Raw genomic sequence first — 19,563 nt, forward strand, 5'->3', positions numbered from 1 at the left:
CTCGTGGGATGGCCTAGTCTCTGCTTATCTTGCCAGTCTCTGCTTCGGTCTCTTTCATGCACTCCACGATCCAGCTACATTGACATTCTTGGGGTTCTTGGGAAATGCCAGTTACTTGGCTCCTTAAATCTCTGTCCTTTAAGTACTTCATTTGCTTCTCCCTTCTCCCCACATACACTATTTGCTCCTTCTCATCCTTTAGATCTGAGCTTAAGTAGCACATTTTCAGATATGTCTTTTCTGATCAGCCTATTTCCGCTTTTGGCTTGCTTTTTCTCATGGCACTTAATGCAAGTTTATTTCTTTTTCTTTTTCCTTCCTATCCTCTCTTCATCTTTCCTTTTTTTCCTTCTTTCTTCTCCTTCTTTCTTCTCCCCCTTGCCTTCTTTCCTTTTTCCCTTCTGAGTAGAGTGCCTGAACTGTGATTATCTTGTTCTTTATTTTAACACCTTACACCATGTTAATAGTACATACTGAACAGCCACTTGTTAAAAAGATGAGTGCCTTAATGAATAAACAGTGAAGACGGTTTTCACACATGGGTGTCGTGTTTCAAAAGCAAACTCCATGGCGCTTTGTTTGCATTGGGGAACTGTCAGGTTGGAAGGTCTGGAGGCCATTTCTTACAAGAGTTAATTATAGGAACAAGGAATATCTCATTGTAGAAAAAGCAAAGTTTAAAGTTAGTATTAACAGCTTTCAAATATGGGTAGTTTAATCTTGTAGAAAAGTGTGTTCATTCACCACGAGAATCATCAGAGGAGCTTGTGAAAAATAGGGAATTCCAGATTCTTCTGGATACTTGATTTATAGGGTTTGGAGAGGACTAGAATGAACACACACACACACACACACACACACACACACACACCCCTTTTTTAAACAAACTTAGGTATTTAAAAATACCACAGGAACATTTTTATTAGAAAATGTTGGGAAATACCTTTTTGTAAGAGGTGTTGTTGTTACTGTGGGAAAAAGAGACTCCTGGGCTGAGGTCATAGAAAGGCAGACTTTGACTCCAAGTAAGGAAATGATCCCCAAGGAAAGGCCTCAGAGTGGATGAGACTGCCTCCCTTGCCGGTTTCCTATAGAGTCCATCAACCCCTGGGGGTCATCTTGTAGTGGGTGAGCAAGATTCCGCTGACATCTCGAGTTCAGGGAACTGCCAGGTCTTTTAAGTGCTCTGGCTGGCCGTTACTGGGAGAGAGAGGAGAGGCAGCACATAACCAGAGCAAACAAAGCAAACCAAAGGAACTCTTGGGGTCCAAAAAAAAGGAAGAAAAACAGTGGATGTAAACCAAAGGAAGTCTGACATTTTAAATACACGTGTTCTTAGTGCAACAGCATAAACAAGATTGATGACGTGAACTGTGGTCTCAGTTATTAACTAGATTAATTTAAAGCAAAGAGCCTCAGCAATTAACATGCAGAACCATCTTGCATTTGCACGTAAAAAATTATGAGGAAATGGATTGTTGAAGCGTGTCTCAAGGCTGCAGGGAGATGGACTGGCCAGAGAACAGTCATCTGTGGCCAGAAATTCCCCAGGCAGCCCTGGAGGAGGACCGAGGCCTGTGGCCGCTCTGATCCCCAGGCGACAAGTCAGTAGCAAAAGGTCTGGTTTGTTTCTGGATCCTGGCGGAAGCTGCTATGGAAACAGTGGCTGGTACCGGAAACTGGCTGTAGCCGGGCCGGAGGGAGGCTTGGAAAGGTAGCCATGATCATCATTAGAGTTTCTTAACATTTATTAAGTCACTTAGATAATATTTAATGCTCACAAAAATCCTGATAGTTTTAATCATCCCCATTTTACAACAAGGAAACTGAGCCTCTGAGAGTTTGTGGAATTTGCTCAAAAGAATGTAGCTACATTCCCGTAACCAATGCTTATAATTTCTTAAGTATCAATAATTGAAATATTTCAGATTTGAACCCATATCTGACTCCAAAGGGCACATTTTTCTCCCTTTTTAATCAAAAGCCAACTTTAATAAAAGCTAAAATGCTATTACAAACCTGCGAGAAAAATCCCAATAATGCAAAGGAGTAATAGGCAAAGGACAAGAACAGGCAGGTGGCCAAAAAAATTAATGCAAGTGAATTTAAAGGGCATGAATGGGTTGTAAAATTTTACAGATGTCACAATAAGAGGAATGCAGAGAATGAGCAATGCATATTCACAGGGGACTGTGAACAAGGGCAGTCTCTTCAAGGGACAGCTCAGCAGTATCTATGAGAAGTTTAAATGGACACTATATTTGGCTCTAGGACTTTCTGTCTCATGTGCCTACATATGTATGGACATATATATACACAGACACTGGCATATAAGCAAAGATAGATCTCTGAAGAGACTTACTTCAGTGTTGTTTTTAAAAGCAAAAGATTAGAAACAACACAAATCACCTTCAATTTGGGACCTATTAAATATGTCATGGCAAAAGATAAAATGGAATGAAATTTACAAAGCCCACGCTGAATTCCCGAATGATTCTACCCCCTCAATAATGTTGGGGAGACCCAGGCGTCGTCATGGAAACTTACAGAAAGAAGTAAAGCTGTGAACCACCCATCAATCATTTGCAAATGGACTATGTATGTGGAACCCTTCTGCAGCCCTGAGAAGCAGGCAACAGGTCTCACCCTGTTCTATAGGCAGATCAGGAAGCAGAGTCTCTGTGAGTCCAAGAGAGCTGTTCGACACGATGGATATGTAATTACCACATGTGGTATGGTAACCATCTATCTATCTGCACACAGTACTATACAGTGGCAAAAAACTGTTCAGCTCTTCTCGGTTTCTGTGCTCAGTGATGTCACAGTGATAGATTAAAATTGACCATGGTGGGAACATTTATACCATAGAAATTGGCAAGTACCACAACTGAAGCTTATCTTATTGTCTTGTTGATCTTTAGACTTAAGAAAGTTATGGGAAAGAATGTTAACAACAGGTTAAACTTAAAAATATGTCTTGTCTTGTATAATCACATTGGGAAACACAAAACATTGAGGAAATAGTCTTCCAGCATTCAAAATTATTATCTGATTCAGCAGAGAGTTCCTCCTGTTATTGACAATCAGGTCAACATCTGAGATACTTTTGTATCTTTTACTTTCATTTTCTTCATTAGCACAAATACAAATATCAACTAACATTCATATCTAAACTATAAATGCAATCATATGATAACTAGAGATATGAGTTTGGCAAAATGCAATAAAAACATCTAGTAAACAACTGGCTATTTGGAATTTACAGTATTATTCTATTTTTATAGTATATTATGTGCCACACATCCTTTACATTATTAAAATTTATTTTAAAAAACTTATGTTTATGCAAATATATAGATTTTTAAATTCTACCAGAGGGTTTTCTAACAACTCACCACTACATCCCAGGAACTTTAAATATCACTAATACCTGGAACCCACCCCCAGAGTTTCTGATATAACAATTATATCAACCACAGGCACAGCTAAGGCTGTGAAACATTGCTCCAGGGATTTTCAAAACTGAATTTCAGAAATTCTGGGTTGATCTATTGGGCCAAAACTACCTTCACAGGAGATCTGGTTCTTTTTCTTGGGTATAGATATCTCTGGGGAAGCTTTACCCTCTGAGATGAAGTCCTCTCATCTTTGAGCAAGGACATGTAAGCCCCCTGCCCTCAAAAAGATCCCAGCTAAGTCTGGAAGGGAAAGTTGACATAAATGAAATGTGAAGAATGACATAGAGCTTACAAAACAGCTCCAGATCATGGGACGAGGAGGAAAGTGTGAGGAGGGTTTGTCACAGGCAACTAGTGCAGGACAGGTTAGCAATAGTTTACTCTAAAAGATCTCGGTGAAGGAGGCCAGAACTAGCCCAGGACCTGACGTGAAGATACTTTTAACTATAATATACATCAACTGTCTACATACTGAGTCATTTCTGATTTTCCTGAAGGAGTATATGTGAATTAGAGGGGAAAAAAAGGGAAACACAACACACCCCAAGTGAATGGCAAAGGTGGAAATACAGATCTTTTAGGGGCAATTCTGTCTAAATCAGGAGGTTAATCTTTCTTATGAAGAGTTCATTTTTTAAAAATTTTTACAGACTACAGAAATTGGGTACAACTTTTCATTTCTATGGTTGTGCACAATGTAGATTCACACCATTTGTGCAATCACACATGTACACAGGGTAATGATGTCTGTCTCATTCCACCATCTTTCCTTACCCCACCTTTTCCCCTCCCCTCATTTCCCTCTACTCAATCCATTGTTCCTCCATTCTTCCCTTACCTCCTCCCCTCACACCTGCTTATGTATCAGCATCTATTTATCAGAGAAAACATTTGGCCTTTGGTTTCTTGGGATTGGCTTATTTCACTTAGCATAATATTCTCCAACTCCATCCATTTACCTGCAAATGCCATAATTCTAATCTCCAGAATTTATAAAGAACTTAAAAAACTTTATACCAAAATTACAAAGAACCCAATCAATGAGCGGACTAAGGAACTGAGCAGACACTTCACAGAAGAAGATATACAAGCGATCAACAAATACATGAAAAAATGTTCAACATCTCTAGTAATTAGAGAAATTCAAATCAAAACTACCCTAAGATCTTATCTGACTCCAATTACAATGACTATTATCAAGAATACAATATTAGGTGTTGGCGAGGATGTGGGGAAAAAGACACACTCATACATTGCTGTGGAATTGCAAATTGGTACAGCCACTCTGGAAAGCAGTATGGAGATTCCTCAGAACACTTGAAATGGAACCATCATTTGACCCAGTTATCCCACTCCTGGATTTATATCCAAAGCACTTAAAATTAGCATACTACAGTGATGCAGCCACATCAATGTTTTTAACAGCTTAATTCACAATAGCTAGATTGTGGAACCAACCTAGATGCCCTTCAATAGATGAATGGATAAAGAAACTGTGGTATAGATACACAACAGAATATTATGCAGGCATAAAGAAGAATAAAAGATCTCTTAATTTTTGCCTTTGACTTTAAACTATTCTTCTTTTAGAAACTATTTCTTCCTATCAGTTTCTTTCTCTGATCTTTTTATTGGCCTCTTACTCATTGGAAAAAAATTAGAGTATTGCCATATTCTTCCTGAGTCTCCTCAGAGCCAACAGATGGCCAAGAGACTGGCCAATTACCCAAAAGGTGAAAACCAGAGCTCAAGACTTCAGAGAGACATAAGGGAAAGGGTAAAGGCCCCACTCATGCCATGCTCTCCCCATCAGTCCCAGGTGGGAATCAGAGCTCTACAGGTGGAGTGAGGCCTATGGGGATCAGTGGACGGGGTGGCAAAAATAGTCCTCATCTGATCCACATACATCAGCTGCCCTCAGGTCCCTCACAGGGTTCTGTAGGGGTACTAGTGGAAAAGGCAGAGCAGCCTGGATTAGTCTACAGTAACCTCTGATGTTCTATAACATATTTAAACTGACTAATTTCAATTCTAGACACATCTGGGATTTGTGTGTGTGTGTGTGTGTGTGTGTGTGTGTGTGTGTGTGATTGGGGGTCACTCCCAGGGCTGCACCATGTTAGGTGATGCTCCATCACTGAGCTACATCCCCAATTCTTTGGATATTTTAAAGAGGTGAGAATTAGAGCAAGAAACTGCAAAGAGCTAAAACTAGCAATTTATGAGAGAGGTTCCCACCTATTCCCACCTGCTACGTCTTTTCTTCCTTATTAGAAAATCACCTTTTAACTGGGCAACTGACTAGATGGAATAAAAACTCCTCTGCAGGATGAGTTTGTTGAGGTCTTTTGAGGAAACTTTGTCTGATAAGGTAATAGATATGGGTTATGTGAGATTTCTAGGAACTTTCTCAAGTGAAAGGGTGATTTCCTTATCTCTTCCTCCTTGCTGGATGGATTATAGACATAAAAACCGGAATGCTGGCAATTATTTGGACCATTGAAGATGGGGAACAGCAAGGTGGAAGGAGCCAGAGTTCTAGTTTCAGGTAAGATGGAGGGGACACTCTGTACCTTGTCCCTTCCACTAGACACAGCTGTGACATCTGGACAGAGTATTTCAAACCGATATGTTAGAACTCTAGAACATAAATGACAGTAGGGCTGATTGGAGAAGAAAACAAGAATTCAAAGTATCACCCAAACAGTGATATCATTTATCTCTGTTGTTCCCAACATGACCTACTCAAGGCATCTAAAGTTGGAAAGTGGGCACCCAGGCATGTACAGAGATCCAGGGAAATGAGAAAACCATTCAAGGTATTTCAAATGGAAGGAATTTAATATAAGAGATTGGTTTAAATTTTTTAGAAATGCTAGAAGAGCAAAAAGGAGCTTAGTAATTATAGGAAGTAATTAGCATCCTCTTCCACACAGAAAATGCTAAAATGGCTTTATTCAGATCCCAGGATTCCTGTATAGCTGAGGATGCTAGAGTGTCTACTGTTGCTATGAGAACCATTACTGCTGTCTTGCTCAAACCAGTACCCTGCGCACTGACAGGTACCGTAGGAGCTCAACAACCGGAAGTCAACCACTTCTGTTGCTGCCACTCTGGAGCCAGAGCTCATAACTGTGCCACTGAGGCTTCTGGTGCATCCACTATAGTTGTTGGAGCCAGACCTATGAGAGCAGATGGCTGAGGCTGCCCAAGTACAAATACCTCTACACCCCTGCCCACAACCTCACTGCCTCGGCAGGAACAAGGAACCCATGCGAACGGTTGCTGAATTTGCCATCAGAAACAGAGGTTGGGGCAGAGGGTAGGGGGAAGAAAGGGGCTTCTTTCTTCTGTTTTATGATCTATGGTCAGAACCTTCTATTGGCAGAATATAATCTGAAACTAACTGACAAAAGATGTGAAACATGTTTTGTAGGATTGTCTGAAACAAAGTTAGTGCTCAGAATGCCTGAAACGAAGAACAGAAACTAAAAGACCATTTAAAATATGTTGTTTAAATCTTCTATAACTTTATTGATTTTTTTTGTTCTGCTTATTTTATCATTATTGAGTTAGTTGAGTTGATCTATTTCTCCTTAGAGCATGTTAATATTTTCCTTAAATATTTTGAGACTATTATTGGATGCATAACAAATTTAATATTTTTAAAAACTTCCTGGTAAATTGAACCTTTATTAAAAAATTATGGAGTGTCCCTCTTTATAAGAAGTAGGCATTTTTGCCTTCAAGTCCATTAATGGGATATTAGAGTTTGTCTTAGGTTGGGTTTCCTGAGAGTAGAGGCAGGGATTCTGATACACAGGATGTGTATAAGTCATGCTCCTGGGAGAAAGCTGGTAAGAGAAGCAGGACAGAGGAGAGGGAGGAGCAAGAATGTCTAGGCTGGAGCACGTCAGCACGATCCCACAGGAATGCTCTGGGGCGTGACTTGCAAGAGTTGATCACCTGGAAAAAGATTGGTTGGAGGAGGGGCTGGGATGCAGAGCCTATGGGCCAAAGAAGTTATTATTTGGCCAAAAGCAAAGGTGGCATCTGGGAGTTGGTAGCAGGTATGCTAGCTTTGTAAAGGGCAGCTGGTGGGACACTAATGACATAGCTACATCACTGTTTGTATCTGGGCCAGAATGTCACATCATTTCCCAATCTTTTGTTTTCATCCTTTTGAAATTTTTATGTTTTAGATGAACCTTCTAAATCTGTTTCTTCTTTTTTTAAAATTGTTTATTTTTCTTTGTGGTTTAGACAACTCTTTCTATAGAGATTGCATATTACATAGTGTGAGACGTACCAATCTCACATCCCCACCCCCTTCACCAATCCATGGTGCTAGGGATTGATCCAGGGCTTTGCACATGCTAAGCAAGTGCCTACCACGGAGCTATGTCACCCGCGTAAGTTGTACAAATTTTATGAAAGTTTTGAGAGATGTATACACCTGTATAACCAACACCTCAATCAAGATAAAGAGCATTTCTATTAAATAAGGCAGACTCTCTTAATTTAATCATTCCCTCCCACCCCTATGAGGAAACTATGGATTTTTTTGTACTATAAATTAGTGGCACTTATTTTGAACTTCATGTAAATTGAATCATAAAAATATAGTCTTTTCTACAGAACACTGAAGAAAGAGATTAAAGAAAACCTTGGAATATAGAAAGATCTCCCATGTTCTTGGATAGGCAGAATTAATATTGTCAAAATGCCACACTACCAAAAGTGTTATACAGATTGAATACAATTCCAATTAAAATCCCAATGATGTTCCTCATAGAAAGAACAATCATGAAATTCATTTGGAAAAATAAGAGACCCAGAATAACCAAAGCAATCCTTAGCAGGAAGAGTGAAGCAGGAGGTATCTCAGTATCAGACCTTAAACTATACTGCAGAGCAATAGTAACAAAAAACGACATGGTACTAGAACCAAAATAGGTAGGTAGACCAACGGTACAGAATAGAAGGCACAGAGAAAAACCCACATAAATAACAGTTATCTCATATTAGACAAAGGTGCCAAAACCATGCAATGGGGAAAAGATAGCCTCTTCAACAAATGGTGCTAGGAAAACTGGAACTCCATATGTAGCAAAATGAAATTAAACCCCTATCTCTCACCCTGCACAAAACTCAACTCAAAATAGATCAAGGACCTAGGAATTACCAGAGACCCTGCACCAAATAGAAGAACAAGTAGGCCTAAATCTTCATCATGATGGTTTCCTTAACAAGACTCCCAAAGCACAAGAAATCAAAGCAGAAATCAATAAATGGGATGGATTCACACTATAAAGCTTTTTATCAGCAAAGGAAACAAACAGTAATGTGAAGAGAGAGGCTACAGAGTGGGAGAAAATCTTTACCACATAGACTTCAGATAGAGCACTAATCTCCAGAATTCATAAAGAACTCAAAAAGCTTAACACCATAAATATAAATAACCCAATCAATAAATGGGCTAAGAGACTAGGCAGACACTTCACAGAAGATACACAACCAATAAACACATATATGTGAAAACATTGAACATCTCTGGTAATTAGAGACATGCAATTCAAAAGTACTCTAAGACTTCATCTCACCCCAATTAGAATGGCGATTATCAAGAATACAAGCAACAACAGGTGTTGGCGAGGATGTGGGGGAAAAGGTACACTCATACATTGCTGGTGGGGTTGCAAATTAGTGCAGCCACTCTGGAAAGCAGTATGGAGATTCCTTAGAAAACTTGGAATGGAACTACCATTTGACCCAGCTATCCCACTCCTTGGCCTATACCCAAAGGACTTAAAATCAGCATACTACAGAGATACAGCCACATCAATGTTCATTGCTGCTCAATTCACCATAGCCAGATTGTGGAACCAACCTAGATGCCCTTCAGTTGATGAATGGATAAAGAAACTGTGGCATATATATACAATGGAATATTACTCAGCCATAAAGAATGATAAAATTATGGCATTTGCAGGCAAATGGATGAAACTGGAGAATATCATGCTAAGCGAGATAAGCCAATCTCAAAAAACCAAAGGAAGAATGACCTCGCTGATAAGAGGATGATGATACATAATGGGGCGTGGGAGGGGTTAGTTTTAGGGTTAGAGTGAGGGTTAGGGAGGGGGGCAAGAATGGGGGAAGGAAGGACTGTATAGAGGGAAAAGAGGGATGGGAGGGGTGGGGGGAAGGGAAAAAATAACAGAATGAATCAACCAACATTACCCTATGTAAATTTATGATTACACAAATGGTATACCTTTACTCTATGTACAAACAGAGAAACAACTTGTATCCCATTTGTTTACAATTAAAAAAAAAAGAATACAAGCAACAATAAACATTGGTGAGGATGTGGGGAAATAGATACATCGTACATTGCTGGTGGGATTGCAAATTGGTGCAGCCACTCTGGAAGGCAGTATGAAGATTCCTTAGTAAACCTGGAATGGAACCACCATTTGACCCAGCTGTCCCACACCTTGGACTATACCCAAAGGACTTAAAATCAGCATACTACAGTGACACAGCCACATCAATGTTTATAGCAATTCAATTCACAATAGCTAAATTATGGAACCAACATAGATGCCCTTCAATAGGTGAATGAATAAAGAAACTGGTATATATACACAATGGAATATTACTCAACCTTAAAGAAGAATAAAATTATGGCATTTGCAGGTAAATGGATGGAGTTGGAGAATATCATGCTAAGTGAGATAAGCCAATCCCCCAAAAAACACAGGTCAAATATTTTCTCTGATAAGTGGAAGCTAATACGTAATGGGTTAGGGGGTAAGGGAAAAAATGGAGGAACTTTGGATTGTGTAGAGGAGAATGAGGGGATGGGAGGGGTCAAGGGGTGGGAAAGATGGTGGAATGAGACAGACATCATTATTCTATGTACATGTAAGATTACATGAATGGTGTGACTCTACATTGTATACAACCAGAGAAATGAAAAGGTGTACTCCATTTGTGTACAATGAATCAAAATGCATTCTACTGTTGTGTATAGCTAAATAGAACAAATTAAAAAAACATTAAAACAATGTAGTCTTTTATGTCTGGTTTCTTTTTTTACCATAATATTTTTGAGATTTATCAATGCTTTTGCATATTTTGGTATGACTTGCTTTTTAATCTTCAAAAAGAGTCCCCTTTGTAAATATGCCACAATTTATTATTATTATTTACAGAGCTTTACATCATTGTCCATTGTTTTGAAGTGCTACAAAAATTCTTATTTGAGAATAAGAATTGTAGGCATGCTTTTATTTCTTCTGAGTAAATATCTAAAATGAGCATTTCTGGGCCATAATGAAGGTGTTCATTTAACTTTACAAGAAATGCCAAACTATTTTCCAGAGTGGTCATAACATTTTGAAGCCTACCAGAAATGTATGAGTGTTTAGTTGCTTCACATCTTTGTCAACACTTGCAATTGTCAGTCTTATCAATTTTGGCCATTGTAACCAGCATGTAGTTAGTAGTAGATAACAGTGATTTAAATTTGTATTTCCCTAGTGATTAATGGTGTGAAGTACATTTTTCACACACTCATTAGCTATTTGCATATCTTCTTTTGTAAAGTGTTCAAGCCTTTTTTTTTTTTAATTATTGAGTTGTAGGAATTCATCAGATATGTGTTTTATAAGTTTTGTCACCCAGTATGTGGAATTGCCATTTTATTTTCTGGATTATATCATTTAAGTTTCAGAAATTTAAAAATTTTGATGGCATCCCACTTGTGAATGTTTTTCTTTTATGGTCTGTGCTTTTTGTGTCTGCCTTAAGAAATCTTTGCCTCACCCAAGAACATGAAACTATTTGTATATGTTTCTTCCAGAAACTTAATGATTTTGAATCTTTATGTTTAAATCTGTGTTTTTTTTTTAAAAACTAAACTGCAGACTATTTTAATATTATCAGACATTCCAATAATGCTTTTTTTCTACTCCAGGATCCAATTCAGGATCTCACATTAAATTTAGTTATAATGCCTCCTTACTCTCTCTAGTCTTTGTCTTTCATAATCCAAGCATTTTTGAAGAACTTTAGCAATCACTTTGTAGAATGCATTTCAGTGTAGGCCTGATTTTCTTGCCTTATTTTCAATTGAAGTGATATGCCCTTCTCCATGAGTAATCTATGCTCCCATTTTGGGTTAATTTTTATGAATGGTGTGAATTAGTAGTTGAAGTTTATTGTTTCCATGTTTATCCAGTTGTTGCAGCACCATTGGTTAAAAACAACAACTTAATTACCTTGTCAACTTTGTCTCCTGTGATGTATGTCTATCCTTGTGCGAATATTGAGCTGTTCTAATTACTGTAGTTTAGTAAAGTCTTGAAAGAAGATGAAGTAAATCTTCCAACTTTTCTCTTTTTCAAAATTGTTTTGACTAAAGCAGACCCTTGCATTTTCATATTAATATTGTGATCAGCCTATCTGTTTCTACATAAAAAGTCTTCGGTGATTTTCACTGGACTTGCTTGAATCTATAGGACAATTTAGAGAAAATAGACATACCCACATTGGATCTTCAAATCCATAGACATGTTATATACTTATTCTTTTGTCTTCTTTCTCTTGGCAATGTTTCAATTTTCATTGTTCAATTGCTTGTTGCTAACCAATAGAAGTATAATTGGCTTTTATATATTGACCTTGTGTACTGTGACTTTGAAGCTTGCTAAATTTACCTGTTAATTCCAGATTTCTTAAAGGTAGATTATTAGGATTTAACTCATAAAGAATAACATTGTCTTTAAATAGAAACAGCCTATCTCCTACTAGTAAGGGAATGATCCAAAAAGAAAGTATAATAATAGTGAATATTTAGGCCTCAAACTTTGGTGCACCTAATTATATAAAACAGATACTACTTGAATTAAAGACTCAGATAGACCCCAGTACAATAATTCTGGATGAGTTCAAAACACCTCTCTCACTAATAGATAGATTATCCAGGCATAAACTCTTTGGACCTGAAAATATTATAAAATCAAATGGATTTAGCAGACATTTATAGAACATTTTATCCAATAACAGTCAAATCTACTTTCTTCTCAGTGGCTCATGGAACTTTCTTCAAAATAGACCATATTTTAGGCCACAATGCAACTCTTAGCAAACACAAAAATTTTGATATAATTCCTTGCATCTTATCAGATCATAATGGAATGAAATTAGAAATCAACACCAAAAACCCTACAGAAACTATATAAATGCATGCATATTGAGAAATAAGACACTTTGAATGATGAATTGGTGACAGAAGAAATCAGGAGAGAATTTTAAAAATTATTAGAATCAAATGGGAATACTAATACAACATACCAAAATCTCTGGGACACTATGAAGGAAGTTCTAAGAGGAAAACTTATAGCTATGAGTGCCTGCATAAGAAAATCAGAAAGGTCCCAAATAACCTAATGATGAATCTCAAGGTCCTTGAAGAACAAAACAAACCAATTCCCAAACCAGTAGACAGAAGGAAATAATTAAGATCATAGCTGAAATCAATAAAATAGAAAAGAATAAAAAATACTAAGTATCAATGAAATACAGTTTGGTTCTTTGAAAAGATAAAAATTAATTGTTCTTAGCCAAACTAACCAAAAGAAAAAGAAAGAAGACCCAAATTAATAAAATTAGAGAGGAAAAAGCATAAATCACCACAGACATCACAGATATCCAGAGTATCATTAGGGATTATTTTGAAAATTTATACTCTAATAAATTGGAAAATCTAGAAGAAATGAATATATTTCTAGACAAATAAAACCTGCCAAAACTGAGTCCAGAGGACACAAAAAACCTAAATAGACCAAAAACTAGTCATGAGATAGAAGCAGTAATAAAAAGTCTTCCAACAATGAAAAACCCAGGGACAGATGAATTCTCAGTTGAATTCTGCCAGACCTTAAAGAAGAATTAATGCTTATGCTCCTCAAATTTATTCATGAAATAGAAAGGGACAAAAACCTTCCAAATTTATTCTATGAAGCCAGTATCACACTCATACCAGGTTCAGATAAGGACACATCAAGGAAAGAAAAAAACATAGACCAATATCCCTGATAAACTTAGATGCAAAAATCCTTAAAATATTAGCAAATTATATTCAACATATTCAACAACATATTCAGAAGATTGTACATCACGACCAAGTTGGTTTTATCCCAGAGATGCAAGAAAGGTTTAACATACACAAATCAATAAATGTAATTCATCACAAATAGAATTAAGAACAAAAATCACTTAGTCACATCAAAAGACGCAGAGAGGGCCTTTGACAAAATTCAACACCCATTCATGATAAAAATACTGAAGAGACTAGGGATAGAAACTTACCTCAACATTACAAAGACTATATATGACAAACCCAAACCTAACATCACAGTGAATGGGGAAAAACCAAAAGCATTTCTTTTAAAATCTGGAACAAGACAAGGATGTCCACCTCACCACTTCTATTCAATATAGTACTAGAAGTTCTAGCCAGAGCAATTAGGTAATAGAAGGAAATAAAAAGGATCAAAATAGGAAAGAAATAAGTCATCACTGTTTGCAGATGATATGATCCTATACTTAGAAGATTCCTATCTTCTGTATTTTGATTTTGAAAAGTCAACTTGATCATTGAAACAGGAGTTTTAAAATTTCCAACTATGATTGTGAATTTACTGCCTTCTTTTCTTTGAGTTCTGTCAATTTTGTTTCCTGTATTTTAAAACTCTCCTATAGTGTACATAAAAATCTAGGATTATTATGTCTTCTTAATGAACTAACCCTTTTGTGAATGTTCCTGTTTATCTCTGGCCCTGCTCCTTGTGAGTTTGCTCCCCTCTTTTTAGTACCGAGGTTCAAGGCAGCTGATTTTCCATATGGTCTCCTGATTATGAGAGGCAGGGTGGTTCACCCTACAACTAACATGTGGTTGTTTTGGATTCTGGCTCTATGAATGGTATGTGCCTTGATCTTTTTTTTTTTTTTTTTTTTTTTTTTTTTTTTTTTTGAGATGGAGAGAGCAGAGAGAGGAAGAAAATTCAGGAGGATGAATCAGAACTCAGCTGTAGACATGTTATATTTGAGTCTTAAGTACCATATAAGCATAAAGGGAGATAATTTTTCTAGCCTTTTCTAAATGACAAGCACAATTCCAAATTCTTGGCATGTGCTAACAGATTTAATGCTTGTTACAGCCCTAGGAGGAGGGTGCCATCGTCATCCTCTGTGGATGAGAAACTGAGACTGAGGTTAAACCCCTTGCAGAGCGAGCAGAGGAGGGGGCGGGGTGTGAACGCAGTGGCACGGCTCAGGGGCCGGCTTGAAGCTCCGGGGTCCGTGGGGGCCGTGGGGAACTCAAGCCAACCGCTGCATTCTGAATCTGAATGCACACCTGGTCATGGAACTTTACTGCTCAAATCATTCCCGTATCTTGTCATGGTTCTCAAGATAGAGAGCAAAATTCTCTACTCAGCCTATAAAGAAAGATCCAGCTCCCGGTCATCTGCCTATTCTCATTTTGAGTTACATTCTCCCTTGGCTTACCTCATTCATGCTATTCAGCTCTAAGATTTTCAAATATGATAAGGTTTGTCCTCCCAGGACATGACCCACACCATACCCTAAGCAGGAAATGCTCTCCTGTTTCCCCTTTGCTTCCCAGGATGCCTTCTGGATGCTCTACCCTCGTAGGTGACAGAGCCCCACCGGCTCAGGGCCACTTCTAACCCTCACCACGTTGGAACAGCTTGTTGGACACACGTCTCCTCTTCTAGACTTTAAACTCATTAAGGTCAGGGATGGTGATGGTTTCAATCACACCTGTGTCCCCACTGCTAACCAAAACGCTTGGCATGCAACAGTCCTATGACACACATATTTTAACTGTTTAAGTTCTAGAGGCAAAACTGAGATATTTTCCTCTTTCTAGGGCTGTGGCCTGTGAGGTTTTGTGTATCTTATATGTACTGCAGACACTTGAGAGGACACATACCCATGACTTAATCACTATCTGAAAACTAGGTTAGCATTCCCCTGGGATCAACCCTCAGCAGATAAGATTTCTGGGATTTTTTTTTTTTTCCTTCATAAAAACTAGAGAAGCATTTCTTCCGGTATTTTGACCTCATAGATTGCAGTCCCATCTGGAACCTAAAAATGCAAAGTCATGTATATTTATGAAGGAAAAAAGTGACCAAAGCTGTGAAATAATCTTTTTTTCCAGATTATATGTAAGTTTGCTTAAACCAATGGGAAGAGGGCACAGTGATTATTGATTGATGGGTTGTTTGAGATACTGAAGATTGAACCCAGGGTCTCATGCATGCCAGGCAAGTGCTCTACCTCTGAGCTACATCCCCAGCTGTTTTTTTTTAAATATTATTTTGAGACAGTGTCTTGCTGGTTGCCCCAGCTGGCCTTGAACTTGCCTTAGCCTCCTGACAGGGAATATTATGTAAAGAAAGCTTGATTTAAAGTATTAAATGGAAGCCAACAAATCCCCTATGCCCTAGTGGGTACATAAATTTTTATCTTTTCCATTCTGTTTGCTTAAGGATCTCACATACTTCAATCCTACCTTTATTCATTTGCAATATTCAAAAGAAAGCTCTAGTGAAGTCCTTAACATTGCCTAAAATTCTACTGGTAATATTTGTTTATTTTGGATAAAAGTAATTGCCTCTTTTAAATTTCAAGAATCACTGAGGTTGGGGGTAGTGATAAAGAACACATGATGAGCTGGTCTTAATGTTCATTGACTTGATTTCTTGCTTCAATTTTGTGTCAATATAGAGGAGGAAAAGTTTATTTGGGGGCTCATGGTTTTAGGAGTCTCAGTCCATAGAAAGCCAACTCTACTCCTCTGGGCCCAAGGTGAGGCAGAACATCATGGTGGAAGAGTGTGGTGGAGGAATACAGCTCTGAATATGGAACCAGGAAGCAGAGAAATATTCCTCTCAAGGGACAAAATACATACCCCAAAAGCACCAGGAACCCATCTCCTCCAGCCCACCCTGCCTGCCTACAGGTACCACCAAGTTAATCCTTATCAGTGAACTGATTAGGTTAAGGCTCTCATAACCCAATCATTCCACCTCTGAATTTCTAGTGATATCTCACACATGAGCTTTTGGGGGACACCTCCTATACATACCATAACACACTCTGACAAGGGTAGCTTCCCTGAGGAGGAAAAGAGAAGATAAGGAGCCTCTGCCACAATGACCTTATTGGGAATAGGATGGTGAACCTCTGTGAACAGATGAGCTGAAAACATCACATATAGCCAGCAGGGGAGGGAGATGGGTCCTACACAGGCAGAAGGAAGACTTCATGAAGAACTTGTCCCGTTCTGGTATTGTCTGGGACAGATCTCTCTTTTTCATTCAACTTTGCTTTGTGACCTCACATTTCACTAGCCTACCTTTATTCATTTGCAATAAGTAATTCTTCTTTCAAAAGATAGCTTTACTGAAGTGTATTTGATATGCAAAAAACTGCACAGCTTTAAAATGTTTAAACAAGATGCATAGCTATGAAATGGTCACCACAATCAAGCTAATAAACATCTACCACCCCTAAATGCCTTCTCGTCTGTTCTACCCTGCCTCTCCACCCCGTCTCCCTCCAGGAAACTTCTCATCTTTCTATCACTATTATTTTGAATTTCCTTGAATTTGATGTAAATGGAATCATACTGTATGCATTCCTTCCACTTGGCACAATTATTTTGTAATTCTTTTCCATGTTACATATATTCATATATTACATATATTGCTTATTGCATATATTGCTTACATATATTGTTACATATATTGCTTTTTTATTGCTGAGTACTATTCTACTGTGTGGCTATGCTAAACTTTGATTATTTAGTTATCTGTTCATGAACATTTGGATTATTTCCAGTTTGGGGCTATGGCAAATAAGTTAACTAAGAAATTTCGTGTATAAATCTCTGGGTGGACTTGTGCTTTTAGATCTCTTGGGTAAGCACCAAGGACTAGAAGGCTCGGTCATATGGTGTTTTTCTTTTTCGGAAACTGACCAATGTTTTCACTCCAACCACTAGTCCGAGAGCTCCAGTTTCTCTGTTCTAGTTATCACATGGTACGGTCACGCTGATAGATTTTGGCCATTCTAACAAGTGCCTAGTGGCATCTGCTTGTAGTTTTATTTTGCATTTCCCAGTCACTGATGATGCTGAGTATCTTTTTGTGGACTTAAGTGCCTTTCATGTACCGTCTTTGATGAAGTATCTCTTCAAATCCTTTGCCCATTTTAAGAAAACTAGACTGTTTCCTTATTTTTGAATTTTAAGAGTTCTTCAATTAGCCTGGATAATAAGTTGTTTATCAAATATAAGGTTTGCAAATACTTTTTCTCCACCTGTTAGTAGTTTTTGTTTTGTTTGCTTAGTGATGTCTTTCAAAAGGCAGATGTTTTTAAATTTGACACAGTGCAATTTATCAACCCTTCTTTTATGGGCTATTCTTTTGATATCATGGTTAAAAAAAATCTTTATTTAACTCAATGTCACAGATTTTCTTCTAAATTTGTAGTTTGGGTTTTTGTATTCAGATCTATGATCTAGTTTTAATTTTTATATATAGTGTAAGGATTCAACCTAAATTCAATATTTTGGCTTATGGGAGAGCCAATTATTCCAGAATAATTTTTTGAAAAGATTATGTTTTCTCAATTGAATTGTCTTTGTGACTTTATCAAAACACAGTTGTGCATTATCTGTACGGGGCTACTTTTAGAATCAGGCAGTGTTAACCTCCCAGTTTTGTCTCTTTATAAAGTTTTAGCTATTCCAGGTCCTTTGTAGCTCCATATGAAGTTTAAAATAAGCTTGTGAATTTCCATAAAAACAATACAAAAGAAAAAAAAAACCTGTTGGGATTTGGATATGGCCTATATGGAATCTGTAGAACAGTTCGGGAAGATCTGCCATCCATCTTCACAATTTCTTATCTTCCAAACCGTGGAAAAAGCATACATCTTCATTTACTTAGGTCTTATTTAATATTCCTCAGATATTTTTGTAGCTTCCCATATACAAGTCTAAATACCTTTGTCTGATTTATTCCTAGGTATTTCATATGTTTGACACTATTGTAAATGATAATTTTTAAAAATATAAACTTTTTATTGTTCATTGCCAATAAATAGAAATATGACTCATTTTAATACTGATCTTACATACTGATAAATCCATTTATTAATACAAATAGTTTTTAAAAATAGATCCCAGCAGATTTTCCACATGGACAATCATACAAAGTATTGTCTACAAATGAAGACAATTCTTTCTTTCCAATTTGGATGTCTTTCATTCTTTAAAAAATTTTTAAAATTTTCTAAGTTTTTTATTTGTTCTTTTTAGATAAACATGACAATAAAACGAAAAGCTGTACCCCATTTGTGTACAATGAATCAAAATGTGTCTGTAAAAATAAAAAATATTTTAATAAAAAAACATGACAGCAGAGTGTTTTTTGACATATCATACATACATGGAGTGTAACTTCCCATTCTTGTGGTTATACGTGATGTGGAGTCACCCTGGTCATGTATTCATATATGAACACAGGAAAGTGATGTCTGATTCATTCCACTGTCTTTTCTCTTTCCCTTCCCTCACTTTCCTTTATCTATCCAAAGTACTTCTGTTCTTCTCTGCCCCTGCCCCCATTGTGTGTTAGTACCGCGTATCAGAGAGAACATTTGAACTTTGTTTCTTTGGGATTGGCTCGGGTTCCCTTAGGTCATATTCTTCCCTGTTGAATTGACAGGAACCCCACAAGAATGTCAGAGCAGGCGTCCTTGTCTTGTTGCAGATCTTAGAGGAAAACATTCAGCCTTTCACCATTAAGTCTGATGTTGGCAGCAGGGTTTTCTAGGGGACCCCTTGTCTAGTTGAGAAAGTTCCCTCTAGTCCCTATTTGCTAAGGAATGTTGGATTTTTTTCCCAGTGCTTTTTTTTTTTTTTTTGGCATCTATTTTAAATATTTGTTAATAGAGTAAATTGTACAGATTGATTCTTCCCGTGTTTAACCAAATT

Source organism: Sciurus carolinensis, chromosome 2 (assembly GCF_902686445.1).
Source record: "Sciurus carolinensis chromosome 2, mSciCar1.2, whole genome shotgun sequence".
In the NCBI taxonomy this organism is placed as follows: Eukaryota; Metazoa; Chordata; class Mammalia; order Rodentia; family Sciuridae; genus Sciurus; species Sciurus carolinensis.